This window comes from Ovis canadensis, chromosome 8 (assembly GCF_042477335.2).
Source record: "Ovis canadensis isolate MfBH-ARS-UI-01 breed Bighorn chromosome 8, ARS-UI_OviCan_v2, whole genome shotgun sequence".
NCBI classification, from domain to species: domain Eukaryota; kingdom Metazoa; phylum Chordata; class Mammalia; order Artiodactyla; family Bovidae; genus Ovis; species Ovis canadensis.
In genome coordinates, this window is record NC_091252.1 from 73,937,649 (window position 1) to 73,954,028 (window position 16,380).

Genomic DNA, 16,380 nt, shown 5'->3' on the forward strand with positions numbered 1-16,380 from the left:
GAACATTCAGGCCTGATTTCCTTTAGGACTGACTGGTTTGATCTCCTTGCAGTCCAAAGGACTCTCAAGAATTTTCTTCAACACCACAGCTCAAAAGCATTAATATTTTAGCACACGGCCTTCTTTATGGTCCAACTCTCACATCCATACATGACTACCGGAAAAACCATAGCTTTGACTAGACGGGCCATATCAGCAAAGTAATGTCTCTGCTTTTTAATATGCTGTCTAGGTTGGTCATAGCTATTCTTCCAAGGAGCAAGCTTTTTTTTTATTTTGTGGCTGCAGTCACCATCTGCAGTGATTTTGGAGCCCAAGACGATAAAGCCTGGCACTGTTTCCCCATGTATTTGCCATGAAGTGATTGGACAGGATGCCACGATCTTTGTTTTCTGAATGTTGAGTTTTATGCCAGCTTTTTCCCTCTCTTTCACCTTCATCAAGAGGCTCTTTAGTTCCTCTTTGCTTTCTGCCATAAAGCAGAAATGATGTTACTGAGAAATGTCATTTAGTATTGCAGATAGTGACCATCACTGACCTTTCCACTTAGTAATAGAGGGGCTGCCCATCAGACACCACCCAGCTTCCTCCAGACTTCAGGGAATCCCAGACAGGACTTCAAACTCATTTCTCTCTCGCACGCCACAAAGCAGGGCAGGGGAGGCTCATTGTTCCTGATTAAGCACGCACTGGTTCTCCCCACATTACCTCTCCCAGGTCTTTCTCCAGCTGCTCTTATCTTCGTGTCCAGGACCAGGCATGTCAGTCTACATGACCCATCTGTTCACACCTGTCTGTTACTCCGTGACTCTGCTCTCCTTGATACCCTTCTGTGACGGGGGGAGTCAACTAGTACAGCCAAACCAGATTCACAAAGGGAATTCTCCAGGAAAGCCCTGTGAATATTGTTATCTGTCCATGCCTCTCAAATAAGGAATCCCAGAGTAGGATGTTCCCTTTACTCTCACTTCCCTCTTTCTCCTCCTCTCATTAGGTGACAGTGCAGGGAACTAGGCTCTGAAGTCTGTGAGCCAGAGCCCTTCAGTTCTGATTACAGCCAGTAGGGGGTGCCTGTGAGGTGAGGAAAGGTGGGTAGGCGCCAACCTGTGGAGCCACATTGTTTCCAGAAGAGGAGAGTTGTGAGAAGCAAGTGGCCATCGAGGTTTGAGTTTAGAATTAGTGTTTCGAGTAATGAATCAAAGACAACTCCAGCTTGGCTGTAGTGTTGATATCTTCCAGCTGCTGCTTGTTCTGCGGCTGAGGGTATCATCGCAAAAGGATGGTGTGCGAAAAATGTGAACAGAAACTTGGTACTGTTATACATGGAAAGATGGTGCAAGGAATACCACAGAAAGCGGTGGAAGAAAGCTGAACGAAAATAAGGCTTTGACCTCAAAAAAAGCAAGGTTTGATCCGTATGGAAAGAATAAGTTCTCCACTTGCAGAATTTGTAAAAGTTCTGTACACCAACCCGGTTCTCATTATTGCCAGGGCTGTGCCTACAAAAAGGGCATCTGCGCTATGTGTGGAAAAAAGGTTTTGGATACCAAAAACTACAAGCAAACGTCTGTTTAGATGTATTGACGTTTCGGGTTTTCCGTATGATTTTACTTTTTGCTTTGAATTTTCAGGGCATAACTTAGATGTTCAAGTTACAAGATAACATGTCTTAAGACAAATAAACCAGGGAAGTAGAAAAAAAAAAAAGACAACTCCACCAGGTCCTAGTATGTCCTGATTCCTGTCCTCCCCCACCTCCATCACTTCCCAACACAGCAGCCAGTGATTCTTTAAAAACATAAGTCCCTGGAGAAGGAAATGGCAACCCACTCCAGTGTTCTTGCCTGGGATATGCCATGGACAGAGGAGCCTGGAGATCTGCAGTCCATGAGGTTGCAAGAGAGTCGGACACGACTTAGCAACTACACAACAATGTTTGTATACAGCACATGGCAACCCACTGTAGTATTCTTGCCAGGAGAATTTCATGGACACAGGATCCTGGCAGACTACATTCCACAGGGTCGTAAAGAGTTGGACACACCTGAATGACTAACACTTTCACTTTTTTGCATAACTTAGATGGTAATTTTACTTCCTTCTGCAGATTCTGGTTTTGTTGTTTTGTCACTTCAGAAAGTCAAATAAACTATGATTTATCCACATGATGGAAAGTTGTGCAACCATTAAAATGTTTGCAATAGCAAATGCTTATTATAAACAAGAATAAAATACAAAAATATTTTGTGTAATCCAATTACACATGTAAGAAGTGGAGAATAATAAAAGCCCAAGAAGAAAGCTACTACACATTAAAATGATTTTCTTTGGTATTGAAAAAAGTGAGTCCCAACATGTCACATCTGTGCTTAAAGACTTGCAGTGGCTCCCATCGTGTTCTGAGTAAAAGCCAAAGGCTTTGTGTGGCCTACAGACCCTGCGACCTGCCTTGCTTTACTCTCTGACCTCATTTCCTCTTGCTCACTCAGCTGCAGCCCACACTGTTCCTCAAACACACCAGGCACATCCCTGCCTCAGTGTTTGTTCTGGCCACTTACTCCTCCCAAGTCTCCTTCCTCAATACAAACACGGCAGTTCCTTCACTTCTTAAGATCTGTGAGGTGCGCCTCTGACACATGATTCACGTCTCCCTGCTTCATTTTTCTGCATTGTTCTTACCACCATCAGACATACTATAGACTTGATTATTTGCAGTGGTCACTCTTCTCCACTACAATGTCAGACCCAGAAGAGGAAGGAGTTTCCCTGCTTTATTCGTTGTTTAGTCCCCAGCACCTAGAACTGTGTGGGGTCCGTGGCAGGTGCTCAGGAAGTTTTTACTACAGGAATGAATAAATGAATGGGTATTCAAACACATAGTCTAATTCCTGTGCCCAAGTGTCTTCTTAGTTGCAAGCTGATTTCCAAGAATTGAGTATCCAAAACAAAAGAAGAAACCAGTCAATGAAAAGACTGGAGAAAAACAGACATTTGTTGAGAATGACTTTGCACACTGAACCTTAAATAGCTTTCAAAACGAAATTGGTAGCTGAGAGTGTTACAAGCTCCAGAAATGACCACAGTGGGTAAGCTGCCAATCTAGGAAGAGCCAGATTTACATAGGCACCAGATGCTAATGCCAGAAATTCTAAGGGCTCTCTTTTCTTTTTTCTTTTAAGGCAGCCTTTTCTGGAAAATCCAACTGACATTTTAGTTCAGGTCAAGGATTCATATAAGTAGCACAGACTTCAAACATTTTCTCCCATGGTTCCCATATTTGTCAGATAAAGTTCCCCAAGTTTTGTTTCAAAAATAAGCTAGTCATAACTGTAACATGAAAATGACTCTGAAGATAGATTTTGTCTGGACTTGACCTATTCCATGAGTTTTGACAAATGTATAATAACAAGTATCCATCATTATGGTATCAGATTAATTTACTGCCTTCAAAATCCTCTCTGCTCCACCTGTTCATCCCTCCCTCCCCCCCACCTCTTGGTAACTACTGACTTTTTTGTAACTGTTTCTTTAGTTCTGTTATTAACAGGATATCATACAGTTAGAATTATACATCATGTAGCCCCTTCAGATTGGCTTCTTTCACTGAGTAGTAAACATTTAAGATTACTCCATATTTTTTCATGGTTTGATAGCTCGTTTCTTTTTAGCACTGAAGGGTAGTCTATTGCCTTGATGTTACCACAGTTTACTTATTGAAGGATATCTTGGTTGCCTCTAAATTTTGACAGTCATAAACTTTGTGTGGACATAAGTTTGCAACTGATTTGAGTAAATACTAAGATGTGCCATAGCTGAGTTGTACAGAATGTTTCTCATTCTAAAGAGAAAAAAAAGTTGCCTTCCATCTTCCCTGGGGCTGGGCATTTATCATCAAAGTTAGATACATATTCAAATTAGTCACTCAATTGTGTCTAACTCTTTGTGACCCCATGGACTGTAGACCATCCGTTTTCTCTGTACATGGGGATTCTCCAGGCAAAAATACTGGAGTGGGTTGTCATGCCCTCCTCCAGGGGGATCTTCCTAACCCAGGGATTGAACCCAAGTCTTCCACATTGCTGCTGCTGCTGCTAAGTCACTTCAGTCGTGTCCCACCCTGTGCAACCCCAGAGATGGCAGCCCACCAGGCTCCACCATCCCTGGGATTCTCCAGGCAAGAACACTGGAGTGGGTTGCCATTTCCTTCTCCAATGCATGAAAGTGAAAAGGGAAAGTGAAGCTACTCAGTCGTGTCCGACTCTTCGCGACTCCATGGACCGCAGCCTACCGGGCTCCTCCGTCCATGGGATTTTCCAGGCAAGAATACTGGAGTGGGTTGCCATTGCCTTCTCCCTCACACATTGCAGGCAGATTCTTTACCAGCTGAGCCACCAGGGAAGCCCAAGAATACTGGAGTAGGCAGCTTATCCCTTCTCCAGGAGATCTTCCCAACCCAGAAATCAAACCAGATCTCCTGCCCTGCAGGTGGATTCTTTACCAGCTGTGAGCTACCAGGGAAGCAGGGAGGAGTTACAGATATTTTTCTCACTTTAAACATTTCTTCAGTTTACCCTTCTAGTAAAAATTATAGTTAGTATAATAATAACTCTTGCAAACATCCTTATTGACACTCTTCCTTTTCTATAGTAGCTGACCTCGCTTGCTAAATCTCAAATTATCACTACCACCTGAGCCGTCAGTACATCTTGTAGACTTGTATTCTAACGTTCAGCGATTACCAAGACAGTAACAACGCAGAGGTGACTTCTAGTCATCAAGAAAAGGGTCCATTTCACTTAATATACCATCAATTATATTTGCTATATTCCAGTTCTTTGACAATAGGTGTACCATATGTGTTTGATGCTATAAATTTTATTAATCAGGCTATTTAATAAACTAAAATACTGGTTTTTCTATCAAATTGGTAAATCACGTTTAATACCTACAATACATAATGAAGTTGTAGTCATCATTCTTTGTGACCCCATGGACTGTACAGTCCATGGAATTCTCCAGGCCAGAAGACTGGAGTGGGTAGCCTTTCCCTTCTCCAGGGCATCTTCCCAACCCAGGATCAAACCCAGGTCTCCGACATTGCAGGCGGATTCTTCACCAGATGAGCCACCACGGAAGCCCATAACAAAGTTAAAGATGAGGACACTATCATGTCACAGATTGTGGTGAGTTCCACTTTCTGTCAAGAAAGAAGACTCTGTTCCCGAGGTTTGAAAACAGGTTGCTCCAATTATTTTGTGTCCTCTGCCTGGCGCCAGCCTGTCTTTAGGTGGCGCCAGAGTACAGAGGATGCCTTCCAAAAGGCACAGTAAGTTGAAAAATGGTACGTGATTGCACACACACAGCAAACACTAACTGTAGAATTTAGGGGAAAAGCATATGGGTGTTCACTGTGCAATTTTCAACTTTTCTGTATGTTTGAAATTTTTTATAATAAAATATCAGGGAGGGAAAAAATGGATTTTCCTAACATGACGGGCTGTGCGTAAAAGTAATCTGTGCTGTGCTCAGTGATGTCTGACTCTTTGCAGTCCCCTGGACTGTAGCCCGCCAGGTTCCTCTGTGCATGGAATTTTCCAGGCAAGAATACTAGCCGGGGTTGCCATTTCCTCCTGCAGAGGTTCTTCCCAACCCAGGGAGGGAACCCCAGTCTCCTGCATCTCCTGCACTGGCAGGCGGATTCTTTACCACTGCGCCCCCTGGGAAGCCGACAGTAACCTACACAGAAAAGTTTCCTTCATTCATCTCTGAGCTATATTCATCATCTTTAAAACTTTTATACATTCAGTACTTTGGCTCTCACGACACTTTAAGAGTAAGGAATTGTGAATTGTGGTGTTTTCCAGACAAGAACTCCCGTTAATATTGACTATCCAATATTAGTTATGACATGTCTTGTAATCCAAGTTAAAATACAGACTCCTTGGGGGCAGGTTCCATTCCTCTCTGTGTATTTATTTCCCCAGCTCCTAGCTAAAGACACTAAGTGCTCAAGAAACTCCTGATTAATTTTAAATAATGCAGAGAAGTAGCATAGTTTAAAACTGAAAAGCCAAGGGCTTGGTGATTACTGAGAATTTAACACAGTGAAATACAGAGAGGTTCTTTGATGAATTTTAAATGCGTCGATGGATTTGTCTAACTAAAAATGCCCTTGATGTCATGGTGGTCCTTGGATTTCGTTTTAAAATGCTATTGTAGGTGCCCACTGTCTAACTGCTAGAAAAAACCCAGAGACATGTACATGTGCACCCCACATGTTAAACCCCACAGTGCCTAGTGATGAGCAGATACTCAAAATTTAGCCTATGAATGATGAACATCTAGAGAAAGTCTTCAGCGGCAATTTGAACTAGGAAGTTGTAAGTTCTTAAATTGCAAAGCATCTTCTCTTATGACTTGTTATATATACTAATCTATGTATTTATATTTCTGAATTCTTATGTTACCTAATGTGGCTCTTTCTATTGATCACATTTACCCCAAAGTTACACACTTTGTATCTACTAGCAGTTGGTTCACATGTTCTCAAAGGGTCATATAATTAGTGAGACTTTGGAAGAATTAGGCCTACTATTTGAAGAATTTTTGCTATATATTAGAGTGTATCATAAAATTTTCACAGTTTAACAAATTGTGCAAACATATTAATTACACTGTATGTGAAACTATATTTAAACATATTGTATCTGACCAAATGCACTTAGAAAAATCTCAGACATATTCCTTCATGTTTAGCATGTTCTCTTAATTTATGAAATCCCTAAAGGATGATTTGCTACAGGCCAGCTGGGGTGGGGAAGGGTGTGGAGCTAATCATATTAAAAGCTGTGACTCAGACCCACATTAGCTGAGCTTTCCTTTCTATAGCAACTTCAGATTTATGCTATATTCAGCAAATATGGACCCAGTTGCTTCAAATATTGAATATCCTCTGGGATGGAACCCGAAGAAGCACTGGTGACCATAGTCTCACAGGTTCAGAAATGAATGAGAAAATTTGCCCTGAGATTTAGGGTGGGGTGGGAAGAGTCATGGAATGACTTGAGCATGAAATTCCATTGGGTGAGGCCCTTGGGAAGGCATTGATTGCTGCTGGAGAGAATTCCTTGTAATGAGAGAACTGAAGAGGCTCTTAAGTCATTTTGTCTTTAATATAGCAGCAATACTCTTATTTGAGCTAGTTTTCAGCAAATGACTGAATAATAGAGTTAAATTCAGGTAGAATCATATAACAGGATCTAGAGAATATATTCTCTAACCAACCTTTCTTCTTGTGTAATTTGATATCCTGTGCAATTTGATATTTTAATATTACTTACATAGACTTTTATTCAGTTCAGTTCAGTTTCTCAGTCGTGTCCGACTCTTTGAGACACCATGAACCGCAGCACACCAGGCCTCCCTGTCCATCACCAGCTCTCGGAGTACACCTAAACCTATGTGCATTGAGTCGGTGATGCCATCCAACCATCTCATCCTCTGTCGTCCCCCTTTCCTCCTGCCCTCAATCTTTCTCAGCATCAGGGTCTTTTCAAATGAGTCAGCTCTTTGCATCAGGTGGCCAAAGTATTGGAGTTTCAGCTTCACCATCAGGCCCTCCAATGAACACCCAGGACTGATTTCCTTTAGAATGGGCGGTTGGATCTCCTTGCAGTCCAAGGGACTCTCAAGAGTCTTCTCCAACACCACAGTTCAAAAGCATCAATTCTTTGGCGCTCAGCTTTCTTTATAGTCCAACTCTCACATCCATACATGATCACTGGAAAAACCACAGCTTTGACTAGATGGACCTTTGTTGGCAAAGTAATGTCTCTGCTTTTTAATATGCTGTCTAGGTTGATCATAACTTTCCTTACAAGGAGCAAGCGTCTTAATTTCATGGCTGCAGTCGCCATCTGCAGTGATTTTGGAGCCCAGAAAAATAAAGTCAGCCACTATTACCACTGTTTCCCCATCTATTTGCCATGAAGTGATGGGACCAGATGCCATGATCTTAGTTTTCTGAATGTTGAGCTTTAAGCCAACTTTTTCACTCTTCTCTTTCACTTTCATCAAGAGGCTCTTTAGTTCTTCTTCACTTTTTGCCATAAGGGTGGTGTCATCTGCATATCTGAGGTGATTGATATTTCTCCCGGCAATCTTGATGCCAGCTTGTGCTTCCTCCAGCCCAGCATTTCTCATGATGTACTCTGCATAGAAGTTAAATAAGCAGGGTGACAATATACAGCCTTGACATACTCCTTTTCCTATTTGGAACCAGTCTGTTGTTCCATGTCCAGTTCTAACTGTTGCTTCCTGACCTGCATACAGGTTTCTCAAGAGGCAGGTTAGGTGGTCTGGTATTCCCATCTCTTTCAGAATTTTCCACAGTTGATTGTGATCCACACAGTCAAAGGCTTTGGCATCGTCAATAAAGCAGAAATAGATGTTTTTCTGGAACTCTTGCTTTTTTGATGATCCAGAGGATGTTGGCAATTTGATCTCTGGTTCCTCTGCCTTTTCTAAAACCAGCTTGAACATCTGGAAATTCACGGTTCACGTATTACTGAAGCCTGGCTTGGAGAATTTTGAGCATTACTTTACTAGCGTGTGAGATGAGTGCAATTGTGCGGTAGTTTGAACATTCTTTGGTGTTACCTTTCTTTGGGATTGGAATGAAAACTGACCTTTTCCAGTCCTGTGGCCACTGCTGAGTTTTCCAAATTTGCTGACATATTGAGTGTAGCACTTTCACAGCATCATCTTTTAGGATTTGAAATAGCTCAACAGGAATTCCATCACCTCCACTAGCTTTGTTCATATTGCAATATAAAAATACATACATACAAATTCAGAGATCCATAGACTTTGGTTTTGGAAAAATACCCTGTTTTTTTCTAAGTCCTGCTTAAAGTAAAGACAGCGTCACAGGATTTTTCAGAAGACACATCTCTCACAGATCGTCCTGCTCCTCCCCAAGCAAGGAGTGTGTGTGTGTGTGTGTGTGTGTGTGTGTGTGTGTGTGTGTGTGTGTGCCTGAGCATGCATACTCAGTTGCTCAGTTGTGCCTGACTCTGCAATCCCGTGGACTATGGCCCACAGGGCTCCTCTGTCCATGAGATTTTTCAGGCAACAATACTGAAGTAGGTTGCCTTTTCCTCCTCCAGGGGGTCTCCTGACCCAGGGATCAAACTCAAGTCTCCTGAGTCGCTTGCATTGGCAGGCAGATTCTTTACCTGGGAAGCCCAAGCAAGGATTACCACAAACAATAAAGGAACAGTCTTGAAAATGATGGGGAACAACTGACATAATTTCTTAAGTCAGAGTGACAGGTGAGATCATTGTGTACATTGTGGGTATTTCCTCCAGAATATGTGGCTTTGTTTAATATTTAGGGTCACTGAAAGCCTGATGAGTCAAAAAAATATATACATTCTTAACCTGAGAGGTTGAAATTATTAATCATTAGAATTCAAGTGTAAACATTACTAGACTTTCCAGAGAACACGAAAAATTGTATTCTTCTTCCTTCTGTAGGCTCTTGTGTTTGTTTGTTTTCTTATATATATATCAATCACCCCCTTCCTACTGCAGCCTCGTTCTCAGCCTTCCCTTTTCTCAGTAAGTACAGACAGTGAATCTTAAACTTGAAGGTGTTCAGACATCTTCAGCGTACCTCTTACAGAAGCAGAAGACTGGCCCCACCTTAGACCTGTAGAGAGGGAAGTTCTGGGGCTGGAGCTGGAATCTTCATTTTAAATAAGCCACAGTTTCATTCTAACCTGTGAGAACTAGCTTTGTTGTTCACTCAGTCATGTTTGACTCTTTGCGACCCCGTGAACTCCAGCATGCAAGGCTTCCCTGCCCTTCACTATCTTCTTGAGTTTGCTCAAACTCAAATCCATTGAATCAGTGATACCATCCAACCATCTCATCTTTTGTCACCCCCTTCTCCTCCTGTCTTCTGTCTTTCCCAACATCAAGGTCTTCTTCAATGTATCAGCTCTTTGCATCTGGTGGCCAAAGTATTGGAGCTTCAGCAACAGTTCTTCCAATGAATATTCAGGGTTGATTTCCTTTAGGATTGACTGGTTTGATCTCCTTGCTGTCCAAGGGACTCTCAAGCGTCTTCTCCAGCACCATAGCTCAAAATCATCAACTCTTCTGCACTTAGCCTTCTTTATGCTCCAACTCTTACATCCGTACATGACTGCTGGAAAAATCATAGCTTTGACTATCCAAACCTTTGTTGGCAAAGTAATGTCTCTGCTTTTTAATATGCTAAGTTCGTCATAGCTTTTCTTCCAAGGAACAAGTATCTCATAATTTCATGGCTGCAGTCACTGTCTGCAGTGATTTTGGAGTTAAAGAAAATGAAATTGTCACTGTTTCCACTTTTTCCCATCTATTTGCCATGAAGCAACGGGACTGGATACCATGATCTTCATTTTTTGAATGTTGAGTTTTAAGTCAGCTTTTCCACTCTCCTCTTTCACCTTCATGAAGACACTCTCTAGTTCCTCTTCACTTCTGACATTAAAGTGGTGTCATCTGCATATCTGAGGTTGGTGAGAACTAGCTAGAGCCCTGTTTTTCCTTGTACACTCCATTCCTCCATCAACTCCCCTTGACAGAGGAAAGAGTGATTTACAAAGGTGCTTCCCAAATTTTATTGCTCACTGAATCACTTGGGAATCTTGTTCAAATATAGGGTAGGGTTAGGCCCAGCTGGTGTTGGGTAGAGCCAGAGCTTCTGCATTTCTAACAAGTTCCCAGCTGATACTGATGCTGCTGGTCCAAGGACCACAGTTTGAGTAACAAGGATTTAATGCAGGAAATCTGTGACTTTTACAGACTGCTCCTCTCCACCCCCATTCATTCTCACTGGGGAAAATGCCCCTACTTTGTTTGGCCTCTTTAAATTGTTGGTTTGCATCTTCAGCAATAAACTGTGATGGCTGAACAGGCATTTATAGAACAGTATTCTAATCAAATAAAATCCACAGAAATATTCGCTATCATTTCACAACGTACCATCACAATGTCCTGCATGGTAATTAGGCATAACTGCCAAGCAGGCCATATAATTGCCATAATTAATATCACCTTTACACAAATGTCATCTTTAGAATTTCTCTTCTCATTGGATCAAGTTCCTCCCAGTGCATAATCATGTTCTCACCCAATGATGTGAATAAAGCCTAAACCGGAGTTTAGAAGATTTTCCAATGCCATTTGGTGTTGATGAGGTAAATAATTTAGGAAACTAGAAAGGTGTTTGAAAGGTAAATAATTAAACCAAAGAAAATAGAATCAGAGAAAGTTAAAATCAAGACTTCCCAGATTTCTAATCTCGTCTAGGCTGACTCTCTCTTCACGAGCCCACTGAGCAACAAAGCTACATGGTGAAGGGCCAATGTGAACATGTTCAGAAAGGGAGTAAACAGATCTCGACACCTACGGCTGACAGATAGTAGGGCAAAGAACAAGGGTTGGTGACAGGGTATGGATAGCAAAACGCTCACATGAAAAGAAACTCTGTTCAGATACAATGTATGTCTTACATGAATGTTTAAGGTTGGGAGGTGAGAAAGGAGAAGAGTAGTCCCAGAAATAAAGCTTCTAGATTCGGTCTAGACCTACAGTGGGCTCAGGGATGAACTGATTCAGGCACATCACTTCTTGGGAAGGAGACTTTTAAGTAAAATTGAAGAAAAAAAAAAGCAATAGAATGGCAATCTTTATTTTCTTTGTACTATCTTATTCTCAAGACTGTATTTTAGCTACTCTAGCGAGTAGATTAGAACAAGAAGAAATGAATGATTAAGGGTAGTTAAGGGTGGGCTGCAGTCCATGGGGTCCAACAGAGTCGGACATGACTGAAGAGACTTAGCAGCAGCAGCAAGGGTAATAGAATATGCCACTTAGGCATATTAAATATTTTGAGCTAAAGGCAACTAAGTACGAGGAAAGGTCTTTACATGCCCCACCTTTGCCTAAAAGCAAGACCCAAATCTATGTCCCCAGTGGCCCCCCAGCCCCTCTTTACCAGGAAAACAAGTTAATCACCAGAAACAACCCTAGACCCTTATCAGCTCAAAGAAAACATCACAGGAACCTACGTAGCACATTTTAAGGACCCTTCTCTTCCATTAGTTGCCCCATAGATTTACCTTCCCTGAATTTGCTGTTCTAGAAACTCAAAGACCTTTCCTTTGTCTTGACACTTTCTACAAATTTGTCATTCTTTTGTTTAGATGCCATATAAGCCCCAATTTCCAACCACTCCTTTGAATGACTCATCTCTGAGCACCCGGTGTGGATGCCCGCTGCCCAGGTTCATAAACCTGAGTTTGATTTTCTCTTGTTCATCTGTCTTTTGTCATCTGATTTGCAAGGCCCTAGCTGGAGAACCTAATGCTGGTCGAGTGTTCCTCCCTTATACAGCTGACTATAGAGAAAATTAGGCTGGTGAAATGAAACCAATATAATTCTCTTAGAGAAATTCAATGAAGACTGTCACACTATAAAATGATATGCTAAAATATACCACAAGATATGAGCTTTAATGATGCTTTCATTGCGTTATAGAGAACAGAAAGGTTAGAAAAGAAATTGGAACAAAAGCCTAGAAACAATAAATGCAATTAAAAAGTAATGGTCTTTTGATGGCAGGTGAACAGAATAGAAAGGCCGTGTTTCCCTGGGGCCCATCTTTCAACAGGCTGACTTATTCAGGTGGTTCTCAGCCCTCTGGGCCATGATGGGGAGGGATGTGATGACATTTACAAAGCACTAGAAACCATGCTTTAGAGCTAAGACCTCACGTTAGAAACTTCCCTCACTGTAACTTGGTCGGTGTCTAGATCTCTTCCATTTATTGTCACAAAAACATTGTTTAGAAGTCTCTCCTTTTTTTTTTTTTCCCTGAGCAGGATATTTTAATTCTTAAGTTTCTAACTTGCCATTCTCTCTTAATAGCAAAAACGTTTTTAGATGTTAAAAGGAATTTCCTATTAAGTTACTCAGCATGGTGTTTGAGCAAGAGTGCTTTGAGAGAAATCATGTTAGAGTACTTGAAACAACCTCCCTCACAGCCTGGGGTTCCCAGGGGTTCAGGTAAAAGAATCCGCTGCCAAAGTAGGAGACACAGGAGATCCCCTGCGTCAGGAAGATCCCCTAGAGGAGAAAATGGCAACCCACTCCAGTATTCTTGCCTGTAAAATTCCATGGACACAGGAGATTGGTGGGCTACAGTCCATGGGGTCGCAAAGAGATACGACTGAGCGACTAAGCACACACACAAGCCTTCACAGCCCATCTTTCCAGAGGGCTCCAAGGTGTGTATGCTTAACTGGGACTGTTTAGCTGCTCGAGTCCCAGGGAGAAATCCTTACAGGACTCCCACCCCAGTCGCGGTTGAGAGCAGCCCTCCAGCATCCTTCTGCCTCCTGGGCTGAGACCATTGATGCCCACCGTCTCTAAAGTTTCTCTAAAGCCCCTGTACCACTTTTTGAAGAGAGCAGCTCCTGGCTCTTTAAGGGTCCTCTCCGTGGCTGGGATCTCCAGGTGCCCATGACACTTTGCAAGTTTGCTGAAGTCTCTCCAGCCAGACTTGTGCATCACAGAGAGGTGGTAGTTTCATTCAAGTTAATGCTACAGAAGATAACTAAGGGTGAGGGGGGCTGTGGAAGAGGAATGCGTTGGGCATTTTGCAGTATGCCTTTATGGTGCAGGAAAGTCAGCCTCCAGCAGTAAAAGTTGTGCTGGTCCTAGAGATAGATCAATGGGGTCTCAATCCAGGTCAGCCATTTATTTATTATGTAAGTTAACCCACAAACCTCTGTCTATGTCTCCTAAAAAAAGAGAAATTGTTAGTCCCTCAGTTGTGTCCAACTCTTTGCAGCCCCTTGGACTGTAGCCCCACCAGGCTCCTCTGTCCATGGGATTCTCCAGGCAATAATACTGGAATGGGTAGCTATTCCCTTCTCAAGGGGATATTCCCAACCCAGGGATTGAACCCAGATCTCCTGCCTTTCCCTGCCTGCTTTACAGCTCAGCTCAGTACATTCCTTTTAGAATGATGTTGCCGTATTCAGATCATGTGCTTTGGGTAAGCCACCCCCTTCTTCTCAAGGCTCAGAGGTAAAGAATCCACCTACAATGTAGAAGATGTAGGAGACCTGGGTTCTATCCCTGGGTTGGGAAGATCCCCTGGAGAAGGACATGACAACCCACTTCAGTATTCTTGCCTGGAGAATCCCATGGACAGAGGAGCCTGGTGGGCTACAGTCCATGGGGTCGGAAAGAGTCAGACACGACTGAGCGACTAAACAACTCCTCCTCCTTCTCTCTGGCTCCAAGTTCCTTCCTGGGTGTGTGTGAGGGGGATGGGTGGAGGGGGAGTTGTCTCTAAAAGCGGTTCATCTATTCAAAAACATGTGTTAAATAATACATTCATGGCACATGCTGGGCCCTCAGGAAACAAGGTTGAAGAACATGCTCTTACCTTCAAGTACCCTGGAGTCTGGAGAGAGGAGAAGAAGTCAGTCAGCGTAGGGGGTGGGGAGGAGGGTATCAAGGGAGTGCAGCGAAGGGGGATGGGCACAGACACAATGATGCACTAAACCAGCAGCTTTCCAGACAACACCACACGCCCCACCCCCACTTGCAGCCAGCATAGTGAAAATGCTGAAAATGGGAAAACCTGAAAACGGGAAAGCTAAGTGGAAAAAAATGCAAAAAAGCAAAATGGCTGTCTGGGGAGGCCTTACAAATAGCTATGAAAGAAGAGAAGTGAAAAACAAAGGAGAAAAGGAAAGATATAAGCATCTGAATGCAGATTTCCAAAGAATAGCAAGAAGAGATAAGAAAGCCTTCTTCAGAGATCAATGCAAAGAAATAGAGGAAAAGAACAGAATGGGAAAGATCTCTTCAAGAAAATTAGAGATACCAAGGGAACATTTCAAGCAAAGATGGACTCGATAAAGGACAGAAATGGTCTGGACCTAACAGAAGCAGAAGACATTAAGGAGAAGTGGCAAGAACACACAGAAGAACTGTACAAAAAAGATCTTCATGACCTGGAAAATCATGATGGTGTGATCACTCATCTAGAGCCAGACATCCTGGAATGTGAACTCAAGTGGGCCTTAGAAAGCATCACTACGAACAAAGCTAGTGGAGGTGATGGAATTCCAGTTGAGCTATTTCAAATCCTGAAAGATGATGCTGTCAAAGTGCTGCATTCAAGATGCCAGCAAATTTGGAAAACTCAGCAGTGGCCACAGGACTGGAAAAGCTCAGTTTTCATTCCAATCCCAAAGAAAGGCAACGCCAAAGAATGCTCAAACTACCGCACAATTGCACTCATCTCACATGCTAGTAAAGTCATGCTCAAAATTCTCCAAGCCAGGCTTCAGCAATACGTGAACCGTGAACTTCCTGATGTTCAAGCCGGTTTTTGAAAAGGCAGAGGAACCAGAGATCAAATTGCCAACATCCGCTGGGTCATCGATAAAGCAAGAGAGTTCCAGAAAAACATCTATTTCTGCTTTATTGACTATGCCAAAGACTTTGACTGTGTGGATCACAATCAACTGTGGAAAATTCTGAGAGAGATGGGAATACCAGATCACCTAACCTGCCTCTTGAGAAATCTGTATGCAGGTCAGGAAGCAACAGTTAGAACTGGACATGGAACAACAGACTGGTTCCAAATAGGAAAAGGAGTACGTCAAGGCTGTATATTGTCACCCTGCTTATTTAACTTCTATGCAGAATACATCATGAGAAACGCTGGACTGGAAGAAACACAAGCTGGCATCAAGATTGCCGGAAGAAATATCAATCACCTCAGATAGGCAGATGACACCACCCTTATGGCAGAAAGTGAGGAGGAACTAAAAAGCCTCTTGATGAAAGTGAAAGAGGAGAGTAAAAAAGTGGGCTTAAAGCTCAACATCCAGAAAACGAAGATCATGGCATCCGGTCCCATCACTTCATGGGAAATAGATGGGGAAACAGTAGAAACAGTGTCAGACTTTATTTTTGGGGTCTCCAAAATCACTGCAGATGGTGACTGCAGCCATGAAATTAAAAGACGCTTACTCCTTGGAAGAAAAGTGATGACCAACCTAGATAGCATATTCAAAAGCAGAGACTTTACTTTGCCAACTAAGGTCCGTCTTGTCAAGGCTATGGTTTTTCCAGTAGTCATGTATGGATGTGAGAGTTGTACTGTGAAGAAGGCTGAGCACCGAAGAATTGATGCTTTTGAACTGTGGTGTTGGAGAAGACTCTTGAGAGTCCCTTGGACTGCAAGAAGATCCAACCAGTCCATTCTGAAGGAGATCAACCCTGGGATTTCTTTGGAGGGAA

General features: G+C 42.6%; 1 pseudogene; it reads left to right on the forward strand.

Moving 5' to 3' along the window:
* The first annotated feature begins 1,218 nt into the window (after nucleotides 1-1,218).
* Nucleotides 1,219-1,599, forward strand: LOC138445117 (cysteine-rich PDZ-binding protein pseudogene; annotated as a pseudogene).
* The last annotated feature ends 14,781 nt before the right edge of the window (nucleotides 1,600-16,380 follow it).